Raw genomic sequence first — 13883 nt, 5'->3', positions numbered from 1 at the left:
TCCTTCTGACAGGAATTAAGGCAAAATTTAGAGCTGTTACCATCTTCTAGCAATTTATGTCTAATAGAGGACTTCAATATCGACACTTTGAAACTGGAGAAAGCTTTGACTAACGATTATTTAAACACATTAGCTCAAAATGGGGTGGTATCGAAAGTCCATGAAGCAACCAGAGAAGAACTTGTTTGTGACAGAACTGTAGTGTCGTGCATTGACTATGTACAAGTCCTGTTTGAAGGATGTCTGGCAGGTCATTACTTTGTTGGATGTAAAATGTATTATGCTCACGATCCATGTTTCAGACCGGTATGCCATAAATATTTGGAAAAAATAGATAGAGCTAACCTTGGACAGATTAGTTTCGCAATATGACTGGAAATCTTTAGGCTCTATTACTTGTCCAAGTACGGCTTATAAGATATTTGTGACAAGTTTAAAAAGACTGTTCCTGTCAAAAACCGCCATGCGAATGTACACTGGATCACTCATAATGTATTAAAAGCTATGAAAGAACAACTTTGGAAGAAATGCAGACAGTCGCCTAATAGCCAGCTACTAAAGGATCTGTACCGAACCGCGAGAAATAAAGTCACGGCGTTGTTGCGAGCTCTAGACGGCAACATTATAACACTCAATTCTCAGTCTCTCGTACCACCTCAAAGAAAACGTGAACGCTGGCCAACGTGCTCCGTGGCGGCCATGGAGTCACGCAGCTACATAGATAGCCTTAAAAAAGGGCTCGGCGAAATATCACCCGCGGTTGCGAACAGGCTGAGTGACTGCTTCTCATCGGTGTCGCGAACTATCAGCCATCAGCGGCCCCATTATCAGACGCCAGGGAATGTCACAGCCTACTTGCCGCCACTTGATCAGGAAACCTTAGAGCACATAATACGGCACTCGCGGAAAAGGCGCTCCGCTGGTGTAGACGGAATAACAGCGGATGATATCTGACGTAACCTGCAAGTATTGGCAGAACCGGTTCTTTTTATTATGAACGCTATGAACGCCGATGAAATGAAGCAGGCACGCGTCATCCGCCTTTTCAAGAGCGGCGATTTTTCGAAGCCCGAAAATTATCGCCCGATATCTGTACTGCCTATGTTATCTCAAATAGTTTAACCACTTTTCCTTGTTAGTTTTGCGAACTACACGATTTTACTTCATTTAAAATAGAATTTGGATACAACTTAGATTACTATTTCAAGGTTGTGAGCGTAAGCATTCGAAGTTTGCGCAAATATCGGGAAGAGTTTGTTTGTAGCTTAATCTGCAGCTGGCTATGTTGACGTGCTTGTAGTAACTGATATCAATGTTTCTCAGGCGTGCATTGATACATTTACTTTGCAGGGTTTTTCTGCCCATTCTATCACACGAAACGGACGTCGCGGCGGTGGTATTGCTGTTTTTGTGAATGAGAACTGTGCTCTTTCTCATGTAGATGCATCTTTTGAGCTTGCTTAGTCCCTAATGCTCAAAATCTGTGAAGAGTCATTTTCTGTGCATCTGTTACCTCTCTATCGACCGCCCTCCTAAAGCTTGTCACGATTTCTTATTGAGCTTGAAGAAACTTTGCTGCGTTGGAGTGCCGTGGATCAATTCTGTTTAACGGGTGACCTTAATATTAACATTTTATGCCCTACGAAAGTATCGGTTTTTGATTATCTATCGAGGTTGTCTGCTTATGCTCTAGAATGCACAATTGGAGCTCCCACTAGAGTGGAATTAGTTAATAACCAACTAGTGCAGTCGTGAGTAGATCACATAGCGGTCAGAGCTCCTCATTGCTCATTTCGCCATCTTACTTTACGTAACGCGTCTGGAACCCCTAATACGGTAACTTTTTCTGTTGAACGCAAATCCCTTATCCCCATTGTCAATCAGTCCAACTTGATAATCTTATCGCTTCATTTGATTGGGCATCGCTAACTAAGGAAGTTTCAGCGGGCAAGGTCTATGAAAAGTTTTGTATGCACCTGAAAAACTTTGAATTACAGTGCACTTGGTTGGTGACTATAAAACCGTCAGAACGGATCACTCCTGGATGAGGTTGGACATTCCTAATGCAATTTCGTATCGAGATAGTTTGTGGAAACGGTGCAAAAGAAGTCCTAAAAACCTAGCTCTGCTTTTAGAATACAAGTCAGCAAGAAACAGGGTTGTTGCCTTTTTACGCCGCGCCAAGCGCCGTTACTTCATTTATAAATTCGAGCAATTTTCAAATAATGTGCGCAAAACTTGGTCTTTGGTAAATTATCTGACAGGTATTGATTCTAATAAATCTTCTGTTTTCGATTCTTTTAGTCAGCCTCCACCAGCAGTGCCTGATGCGTTCAACAAACACTTTTTAAAAGCGTCGCAAAGTCCACTTACTCCAACTACTAGCTCTAGCTCGTTAATGCAGTCTATACCTGCGTCCGCTTTTCTTCCTAGGATCTTGAGATGTGCCCTGGAAGGAATTCTTTTCAGTTTCCACTCTAACAAGCCTACTGGATATGATGGGATACCATTACACATCCTTCGCAGAAATTTTAATATTCTGGCAGATGTTCTCTTTTGCATACTGAATGGTTTTTTGGGGGGTTACGAAATTCCTGACCGCCTGAAACTGCAGTTGTTTTACCCCTACAAAAGTCAGGGCATTGAGACTAGATTGAAAACTACCGGCAAATTTCTATCCTACCTGTAATTGTCGAGGTCTTGAAAAAATTTCTTTTTGGCACTATGTCTTCTTTTCTTAACAAATTTTCTGTCCTGAATGATCGCCAGTTTGGCTTTGTCTCTGGGCGCGGTACTGTTGCCCTTCCTGAGAAATTTTCGGATCAACTGTTTTCAGCGTTTGATCAGAATCTTTTGGTGTGATCTCTTCCTAGATGTAGCGAAAGCATTTGACTCCCTTAACCATCAAATCTTGTTAGGCAAGCTGTATTTGTCAAGATTCCGGGGACCTTTTTATCACATTCTCTAAGACCACCTCAGCAATCGTTATCAAGTGGTCGCTACCGGTATAAGTGCGTTTTCAGTAGTAAATTGCCGCTGAATGCGGGTGTACCTCAGGGGTCAATTTTATCTCTATTGCTGTTCAATATTTTTGTGTTTGACTTCCCTTTGGCAATTTCCAATTCCTTAGTGTTCCAATAGGCTGATACACAGCGTTACTGGCAAAGCATATATCCTTCAAATTGGCCTCTGATATGTTGCAAAATTGCATTTACAATGCAATGCGCTGGTTTTCTGACACTGGAATTGCTGTAAACGCCCAAAAAACACAGCTCGTCTGTTTTCGTTCTCCGCTGAAGATAACTGTTATTAACATTCCGATTTACTTGCATATTTCAAATCGTGTTTCTTGCAAATGTTCACCTATTGATTATGTGGAATGCGTTAAGTATCTAGGAGTGTCTTTCGACAGTAGCTTAACACGGCATTACCATTTATCTAATGTTTGTTGTAAATTGAGGCCAGTGACATGGTTGTTGTTTAATATCAAAAGTTTTGTGCCTTTATCTGTAAAAAAAAAACGATTGTACATGCTTTGGCGTACAGTGTGTTAAGATACGGTATTACCATCTTTGCCTTTTGCTCGGATCGTTGGGTATGTAGGATCGACAGCATTTTAAAGAATATTCTTAAAAATGTGGCGTACAACACACCCAGTTTGTAAGCTGAAAATATCTTCCGTGAACTAGGGCTTCCTACCTTCAAACTTTATTCACTGATACTGTTGTCCTTAATCACTATTGGTAGAGTGAATTTAAACAGCAAACCACCCCGACGAGACAACTTCGAAAACATAACCGTTACATTGTTCCTCGGTCAAACACGAGCTATGGTGCGGCCAAGGGTTGCGCTTATGTTCCTGCTACTCTCAACAAACTGCCAGATGAAATCTTTACGGCTAGCTCTAGAGGTAAACTCAGAGACTTACCGAAGAATGAAAAGTTAGTTTTAGGATTAGTGCAATCTGTTTCGGCTTATTAGACTTTGCGCCTTTATGACCTTTTCAGTTGTGTTTCGAATGGACTTACTAATTTTCAGTGTGCTCTATTTCATGTTTATTGTTACGTTGCTTTCTTCGTCTATATACGCATGAGTCACTGTGTATTTTTTTTTAGGCACGGTCCTACAAGCCATCTTAAGACTTATACCGGCCTGTCTCTTTTGTTTTTGCTACTGGCGGTGAGAAAATAAATTATTATTATTATTATTATTATTATTATTATTATTATTATTATTATTAAGAAATCAAACTTGCCAACTCGGAGGTTTTGTCACTGACGCTCAAAGAGCAGGAGCAGGAAATCAAGATCCAAGCTTTGAAAACTGAGATGAATAAACAGGAGCAGTACCGTCGCCGTCCCAACCTGGAAATTCACGGCCTTCCTGCTGCTCCTAAGGAGGACTTGAGCGCTGTCGCGGCTAATCTTGCCGAAAAATTAAACATCAATGACTTCGACAGCTCTGGAATTCTTGCTATCCACCACTTACTGATCAAAAAAGACAAAATTCCAGTCGTTCTGGTTAAGTTTTCCTCTGTATTCATGAAGGAAACGTGATTGACTAGTCGGCATGAACTGAAGAACCTATGCAAATCTGAGGAAGAACCCAGACTTTGTTTTCAATGAGAACCTCAGGGCAGTAAAGAGGGAACTGTTTGGCTTGCCAGGAAAAAAAGGAAAGGAAAAGAATTATAGGTACGTTTGGACCAAAGAGGGAAATGTTTTCGCAAAGAAGGCGGATGGTGCTTGTTTGATTCGTGCGAACCACGTGAACGATCTAGTGCTCTTTGCGTAACTGTTGCTACCGACGCATCTATCACTGGCAAGATGTTTGTAGTGCCACATCATGGTTCTGTGCGAATGTGTGGTTGATTTTCAAGCATTTGATTGTCATTCTTCTTTTACTTCAGCAATTACTACTGTCCATGTTAATATCCGCAGCTTGCGAAAACACAGGGATTCCTTTTATACTCACGTTGACAGTATTTTACACAAAGTAGATGCTTTTGTTCTTACCGAAATAAATGTATCCGCTGCTGAGAGCAAGTTATTCACTCTGCCAGGATTTGTTTCCTTTTGGTTCACTCCACACTGTCAAAGGGTCGGGGGAATGGCAGTTTCTGTGCATGATACTTGCAGCGAGGGAGAGATTGCCGAAAATTTTTCTAGAGCGGAACCTTTGGCACTGAAGATTTCAAACCAATTTATCCAATTATTCCTCTTTTTAATATACACACCACCTTCAAGTAACCTGCACTCGTTCCTTAATGAGTTGGAAGCACGTTTATTGAGGTCCTTGTTAGACCCTAACATATTGTAACGTGCTTCCACAGAACCTCGACGGAAGAAGCAGAAGATGAAGGACTGACCCGCGGAAAAAGAGGAAGAAGAAGAGAGAGCTGAAGGACGCTGCTAGGCTTCCTGCTTCCATCCTGCTTCGACCGGTCCCCTCTTTGAATAAACCCCCGTGCGTGCAAAGCACGTAACAGGTTGGAGGAGGTGCTGGGTATCCCGGGATCTGGACAATTCCTCGCGCACAATCTCTCGAATCATATCAGCCATAGAATTTGGAGGACTGGCTTCAACACTGGCTATAGAGGTGACATTGGCCAACGTTATCGCCACCAGCCGACAGAAAGGAGGCCCACCTACCCAGAAGACGTGGTTCGTCAGCAGCGAGATCCTGGCTTCAGCCAACGTCGTGACTTTGTTCGCCAGGACTCTTATGGCGGTCGCTGGCGCTCTCAACCTTTGTGCTACCGGTGTGGCATTGCAGGACATATCACTAGATATTGCCGCCGTCGTTTCCCAACTTCTCAAGACTGCCAACCCCCGGCGAATACTTACGGGCAACTGCACACCGCGCAGCAGAGACCCCCAACGTCCGCTTGGGACCCGTACCGTCCGAGCAATTTGCGGAGTTCATCACCCGCATCTGACCGCAGTGTGACGCCGCCACCTCAGCGCCAACGGCGGTCACCTTCTCCTCGTCGTCGTGCATCATTTCAAGAACTGTGATGCGTAGGCTTTCGGGTACGACAAGAAGCATGCGTGTTGACTACCGTCGCTTAAATACGGCCACGAAGAAGGACGTCTACCCGCTTCCACGTATAGATGACGCAATTGATTGTCTGCACTCCGCTTCATACTTTTCTTCTATTGATTTGAGATCCGGCTACTGGCAAATCCCCGTGCACGCTGCAGATAGGGAAAAAACGGCATTCATTACACCAGACGGACTTTACGAGTTCAACGTTATGCCTTTCGGATTATGTAATGCACCTGCAACATTCGAGCGGTTCATGGATACAATCCTGCGTGGCTTCAAGTGGCAAATTTGTTTATGTTATCTGGACGACGTTGTAATTTTTGGCAAAACGTTTAGTGAGCACAACCGCCGTCTGGATATTGTGCTTGATTGCATGGAACGAGCTGGCCTTATCGTCAATTCCAAGAAATGTCATTTTGGGAACCGTGAAACAATTGTTCTTGGTCATTTAGTTGATAAAGAAGGTGTTCGACCAGATCCAAAGAAAATTGAAGCTGTCAAAAGTTTTACGGTGCCTCAATCAGTGAAAGAGCTGCAGAGTTTTTTAGGGCTCTGCTCGTACTTTCGACGCTTTATAGCTAGGTTTGCGGACATCGCTTACCCACTCACGTGTTTGCTGCATAAAGATGCACCGTTCAATTGGACCAGCGAATGTGACGCAGCTTTCCGGCATCTGAAATTTCTTTTGACCTCGGGCCCCATCCTACGCCACTTCTGCCCATCTGCACCAATTGAAGTGCACACTGATGCAAGTGGTATCGGTATCGGCGCTGTACTTATACAACGCCATGGTCACGATCAGCTCGTGGTAGCATATGCCAGCCGTTCGTTGAGTAAGAGCGAAAGAAATTACACGGTTACTGAGCAAGAATGTCTCGCCGTTGTTTTCGCTGTACAGCGCTTCCGCTCCTATCTGTACGGGAATGCTTTCACCGTCGTGACCGACCACCACTCGCTTTGCTGGTTAGTGAGTCTTCGTGACCCCTGTGGCCGGCTTGCTCGATGGGCTTTGCGCCTACAAGAATTTAATTTCACTGTTGTGCATAAAAGCGGCCGTAAACACTCAGATGCCGATTGTCTTTCCCGTTTGCCGCTTCTAACGACTGAGGACGACGCAGACAACTTTGATGAATACTTGTCGTCACTTTCACAAGCCTTCCCCGATCTTCAAGTTTTTCGAACTGAGCAACGCAAGGACCAAACATTAACCTCTTTGTTTGATGCCGCTCAAGATTATGTAAAGAATACTTTTTGCATTCGCGACGGTTTGCTTTATAAGAAGAATTTCGCTTCTGGAGGAGCACGCATGCTTCTTGTCGTACCCGAAAGCCTACGCATCACAGTTCTTGAAATGATGCACGACGACGCCACGTCTGGGCACTTGGGAGTGACACGCACACTCCACCGCACACAACAACGATTTTACTGGCCTAACATGCGTTCAACCATCCAGCACTATGTAGCCAGCTGTGTGCAATGCCAGCGCTTTAAGCTGCCGACTTCAAGTCCACCGGGCAAATTGCGGCCAATCACACCTCCAACAGCCCCGTTTGAGCAAGTTGGCATTGACCTCCTTGGACCTTTCCCACGATCCTCTAAAGGAAATCGATGGATTCTTGTGTGCGTAGACCACTTAACCCGTTATTGTGAGACAGCCGCGATACCAGTTGCTACTGCGTCTGAAGTATCTAACTTCTTACTTCGATTCGTCATTCTTCAGCACGGCCCTCCTGCAGTTCTCATTAGCGACCGTGGACGTCAATTCACAGCGGACGTTGTTGAAGAACTTCTCCGCCTCAGCAGCTGCAGTTTTCGCCACTCCACGCCATATCATCCCCAAACGAACGGTGTGGTAGAACGCACTAATCGTACGCTCACCACCATGCTTGCCATGTACGTCGCTGCAGATCATAAGGACTGGGATGGCGTACTCCCGTTCATCACTCATGCGTACAACACCGCGCAACATGAGACAACTGGCTACAGCCCCTTTTACCTGCTCTATGCTCGCTCGCCTCGCTGCGGCCTTGACACCATGCTACCATTTTTCATCCACGATGAACCTTCTCTTGCGACCACACTCTGCAGAGCTGAAGAAGCTCGCCAGCTTGCCCGCGTTCGAATTTTATCTTTGCAAGAGCGTTCCAAGAACCGCTACGACGTCCAACACCAAGAAGTTTCTTATGTTCCTGGTGACATTGTGTGGTTGTGGACCCCTCTACGCAAGCGTGGTCTGTGTCAGAAACTGCTATCCCACTACACTGGACCATTTGTTGTGTTGGAGTGCATAAGTGACGTTAATTACGTTATAGCACGACTAACTGCTAGTGGTCGACGGTCACGCCAATCTCAGGTGGTGCATGTAGCCCGCCTCAAGCGATTCCATCCCAGACGGTCTGTTTAACTCGCCCGACGGGCATCGTCGGCGAGGAGGGAAATGTAACGTGCTTCCACAGAACCTCGACGGAAGAAGCAGAAGATGAAGGACTGACCCGCGGAAAAAGAGGAAGAAGAAGAGAGAGCTGAAGGACGCTGCTAGGCTTCCTGCTTCCATCCTGCTTCGACCGGTCCCCTCTTTGAATAAACCCCGTGCGTGCAAAGCACGTAACAATATGTTTAGTTTAATATCTATATTCTAATATCGCTTTTAATATCGATATTCTTTATCCCACATGTGATATCCTCGGCTTGTGATTACTTAGATATGATTGCAAAACACTGTCTTGAAGACATCATTGACATTTCAACTAGGGAATAATTACTTCTTAATTATTTAGTAATGTCTTGTATGTCTTGTAGGTGATTTTAACATAGATATTTTTAATCCCACAGTATCCCCGGCTTGTGATTACTAAGATATGATAGCAAAACACGGCTTTGAATGCACCATTGACGTTACAACAAGCAGGAACTACTCCGTAATTATTTAGCAATGTCTTGTATAGATCATTTCATCATCCACACGGAGATTGCTTCAATTCAGGGTGCAGTAATACAACGAAACGTTGCTGGCCATTCGTTTATTGCCTGTCAGTTGCGCTTCCGGTCTCTTTCGTCATGTTCTAGATCTAACAATTGCCGGTCTGTTACTGATACTTTTACTTTTGATAAACTTATAGCTTTGTTCGACTCGCCAGGTATGCTTGAAACCACTGACAGGTCCGAACTATACGCTAAATTTTCACCCTCGATGGAATCTATTTACAAATCTTTGAGAAAGGAAAGTTTATGTCCGCCAACGCCGCCTGAATCAAACATGGATAAACAGTGTGATTTTGTCCGCTATCAATGAAAAAGACCTACCATGGCAACGCTGCAGACGTACGCCCAGTGATAGGGCTCAGCGTACTCAGTTTTGAACTTCTCAAAATAAAGTAAATCCCTTCATTCCTGCGGCCAAGCGTTCGTACAATAGAAACCACTTCCATCAATCTGGTCGTAATGCCGAGAAAATATGGTCTCTTATAGCCGATTTCTTGATTATGCAGACACAGTCGTCCACATAACGAAATCGGCTGTGAGTGCATTCCTTTTGCACCTGAACAGCATGGAACCGGCCATACACTTTACCACGGAAGAGGAAGTAGATGGCCGTCTGCCTTTTTTGGACGTTTTGGTGAAACGCGACGGCCCTGGAATATCATTCAGTGTATTCAGGAAGGACACGCACACTGGCATGTACCTCAACTTCAGTTCCGTACACCCGACCTGTCACAAGAAGTCCGTTGTTGCCTCGCTTGTCCGCCGATCGGAAAACCTCTGCTCTACGCTGGAAGAGAAAAAGACAGATCTGGACACGTTCGCCGCAACCTGATGGCTTCGGGCTATCCCAGTTCTTTTATACGAAAATCCGAGAATCGCCTAGCTCACCCGCCGGCACAGCAACCCCAGCGAGAGAAGAAGAAAAGGATTCCGATACCCTACGTCCCCGGAGTAAGTGAAAGTTTATCCCGCATATTCCAGTCGTACGAAGTCGACGTCGCACATGTACCCACGCAGAAGTGAAAGACAAGATAAAGAAGGAGAAGTTCCCGGGCATCCTGTATAGGGTCCCCTGCGCTGATTGCGAGCATGTCTATATCTGTGAAACAGGTGATTTTCGGAAAAGATTGCAGCAGCACCACAATGATGTCAAGAACAAGCGCGTGGCAACAAACGCACTGGCTGATCATGCTATCTCTGAGGGCCATACATCGACTGGGACGGCTCGAAGATAATCAGAAAAGAAAAGAGCAAGACGACAAGGCTTTACCTAGAATCTTTTTATATTCAGACGACGGCAAACACGGTTAATCGCAACGAAGGCAATCTACCCTCGATATACTCAATCAATCAATCAAGCAATCAATCAATCAATCAATCAAATCTTTACATCATCCAGATGTTAGGGGCGCAGACAAAAAGCTCTTACTGGAGCTTGATTGCGCGCCTGCGCCCCCGTACAAGGTTACAGGTTTGTTTGATTACATATGTTGGCAGCAACTAACATAACAATTGCGTTTGAGGAAAAATAAGCGAGACACAACTGACTCGGAAAAAATAAAAAAGATAAAAACAGACAAAAACAGGAAAAGAAATAAGATGCAAAAATACTGGTTTGTAAGACTAACACAAAGCATTTAGCAATAATGGTAAGAGGTAGCTGAGCATTTGACGTCCATAGTTAGTTCGTATTTGGGGAATGAACCATTTATCGCGGTTTCTTATGGCATAAGTGTGTTCTCTAGGTGTTAGTTGAGACAAAGTTTCAAGAAAATTACGATAGGTATTACTTCTCCTATATCGTTTTACTAAGGTGACATTATATAGCTCGTGTATTGGAGTTATGTGGAAGGCATTAAAAAGGGGTTTTGTCGTAACGTCGCGGGGGATGCTTGCAATGCTTCTTATGGCTCGTTTTTGGATTACATGTAACCTGTTTAAGTTTGAGAGTGTAGTAGTTCCCCATACCGTGAAACCGTAGTTTAAAACGGAAGCAAACATGGAATTATAAAGGATTAGTTTCACTTTTTGTGGCAAAAAATAGCGTAGTTTACTTAACACACCAGTTATTTTTGACAGCTTGTCCGCTGTTTTATCGACATGTGATGACCACGATAAATGCTTCTCAAAATATACTCCAAGGCTTTTTACGACGGAGACAACTTCTAAAGGCACAGACCCAATCCGAAGTGAAATGTCGCTATCGCACACTATTTTATTTCTTGGCCTAAAAAGCACGACTTTTGTTTTATTTATGTTTATAGATAGTGAGTTGACGATCGACCAATGATTTAAAAGATGTAAACACGTGTTTGCTTGTTCAGTCAGATTTTGTATATTGCTAGAGTTGAAAAATAAACTGGTATCATCAGCATATATTATAAATGTTGGGCGTGGGTCAATGAGAACGATGTCATTAATGTAGATGATAAAAAGTAGAGGCCCCAATATGCTTCCTTGCGGGACACCTGCTAAAACTGATTTCGGGTCGGATAATTTATTGTTAATTACTACTTGTTGTACTCGCGCAGATAAATAAGAGTTCAATATGTTATGAAAAACGCCACAGAAGCCATAGAACTCAAGTTTAGCAAGCATTGTCTGATGATTAATAGAATCAAATGCTTTTGAGTAATCTACAAATACACCGAGAGTTAATTGGTGCTGTTCGAAAGATTGCAGGATTATTTCCTTTTGAGTTAAAAGCGCTCTATCTGTGGAGTGGCCACTTCTAAACCCATGTTGATGAGGTGTCAATAAGTTATGTTTGATACAAAAGCTAATGATCCTTTTGTACAGCAGTTTCTCTAGGCATTTTGAAAAAATGGAGAGGATTGATATGGGACGATAGTTCGAAAAGTTATTTTTCTCGCCACCTTTAAAAACTACTGTCACCCTAGCAACTTGCATGGCTTGTGGGAAACCTCCCTGCAGAAAGCATAGATTAAATATATGCTCTAAAACAGGACTAATTAGATCAATGGTATGTTTAATAGGTTGAATTTTTAGATCATTTACGTCCCTTGTACTACTCGTTCGGAGAGCAAGAAAACAGCTTTCAATTTCACTGCGATCCGTTGGTGATAAAAATGCACTACTGTGATTCCTAGATTTCAGATAGCTCAGGGAATCAGGATTATGTACACTGCTAACTAAAGACACGAAGTAATTATTAAAAGTATCTGCTAGTTCTTTTCCCGAAAGTTTCTGATTTCGGACTAAGATTTCAAGCTCCCCGGGTTCCTGTTCTGTACGGTTTAGAACTTTATTTCTTTCCACATGAGGTCGCTTCGATTTTGTACATTACCAGAAAATAATTTTTCCATGTATTCCTTCTTGGTTTCTCGAAGAAATGAAGTTACATTGTTGCGATATGATTTAAATCTGGCTAAGTCGTCGGAAGACCTTGTTCGAAGAAACCGTTTAAAAAGATTATTTTTCTTTTGAATCATATTTAGGCAACGACGATTTATCCAGGGCTTGCGCGCTTTACTAGGCCTCTTAGTTGTTTTATAAGGGAAACATTTATTGTACAAAAATTTTAGTGTGTTTATAAATGCGTCATATGCTTTGCTAGGGTCAGTTATTTTGTAGACGTGGTTCCAGTCGACTTTTCGTATTTCATTACTGAAATTTTCGATAGTTTGTTTTGTTATGCACTGGTATGTCATATAGGAAGGCTTACTCTTTCGAAATGCCGTTGGCAACTCGACAAAAAAAAAATTGGCAGGTGATAACTAACTTGCGCTAGTACCACTCCAGACTTGATAAATTCCTTTGACACATTGCTACAGAAAACATCAATGGATGTCTGTGTTAACGGTCGCGTTTCTTCATTTATGAAGTTGTTAAGGGCGTAACATTCGAACAACCTGTTTGCTTCTTGTGACTCAGGAGATGAGGACGAAAAGTGAATATTAAGGTCACCACTTAGTATTAGCTTTAAGTCATTTTCGGTTACCCAAGATAACATTAGATCTAAAAAGGAAAAAAGGACTGAGATGTTCCCAGCTGGGGGACGGTATACAGCAGAAAATACATTACTGCCAGATTTCAAAGAAAGTATCTCATAATTTTCGTTCGTTTTTGAGAATTCTGGAATAAGGCAGCATTGGAAACATTTCTTAGCAGCTATCAACACACCTCCGCCCTTTTTATTAAGGCGAGATTGGAGATAAATATCGTACTGCGGCAGTTTCAGTGGCACCGTATCTTTTTTATACCACGTTTCGGTTATCATAATGACATCAAAATCAAAGGTAAAAGCATCCAAAAGGGCAACAACTTCATCTTCTTTGTTACAGAGTGACTGTGCGTTCAGATGAAAAAAAGTTGAGGCTTTTTTGTTTTTTGCGTACAAAGATGAAGCATCATCATGTGTTAAGAAGCCGGATACCACATTAGTAACAAAAAGAATGCATGGGAGGGGACGCCTAGTTTATCTTGTCTAAGTCTTTTAGGCAAGAGATCCTGACCACATCCGAACTTTCGTTCCTTCTAGCTAGAATGTGGCCATGACGTGTCCAGACGAATTTCCAGCCTTTCTCCTTTTTACGCGAAATTGCCATTCCTAGCAGCTTTTTCAGGGCAGGACACAAGTGCTCATTTATGTAAATGGAAGTTTGTCCGGGGTGGCCAAGGTCGCTTGTAGTCATATTGGTTTTTTTCGCCTTTGTTAGAACGGTGTCCCGCTTCAAGCGGTTGCGAAACTGCACAATGATGTTCGAGATTGTGGTATTCTTGGTAGGAACACGGTGACAAGCATCAATGTCATCGAGCGCTATGGACTCATTGATCACTTCACCAACCGCTGTAATGTGTCTTGAAGGTTCTCCCGCTCAGTTTCGGGAAAA

This window comes from Amblyomma americanum, chromosome 4 (assembly GCF_052857255.1).
Source record: "Amblyomma americanum isolate KBUSLIRL-KWMA chromosome 4, ASM5285725v1, whole genome shotgun sequence".
Classification (NCBI taxonomy): domain Eukaryota; kingdom Metazoa; phylum Arthropoda; class Arachnida; order Ixodida; family Ixodidae; genus Amblyomma; species Amblyomma americanum.
Note: the sequence above shows the minus strand (reverse complement) of the source record.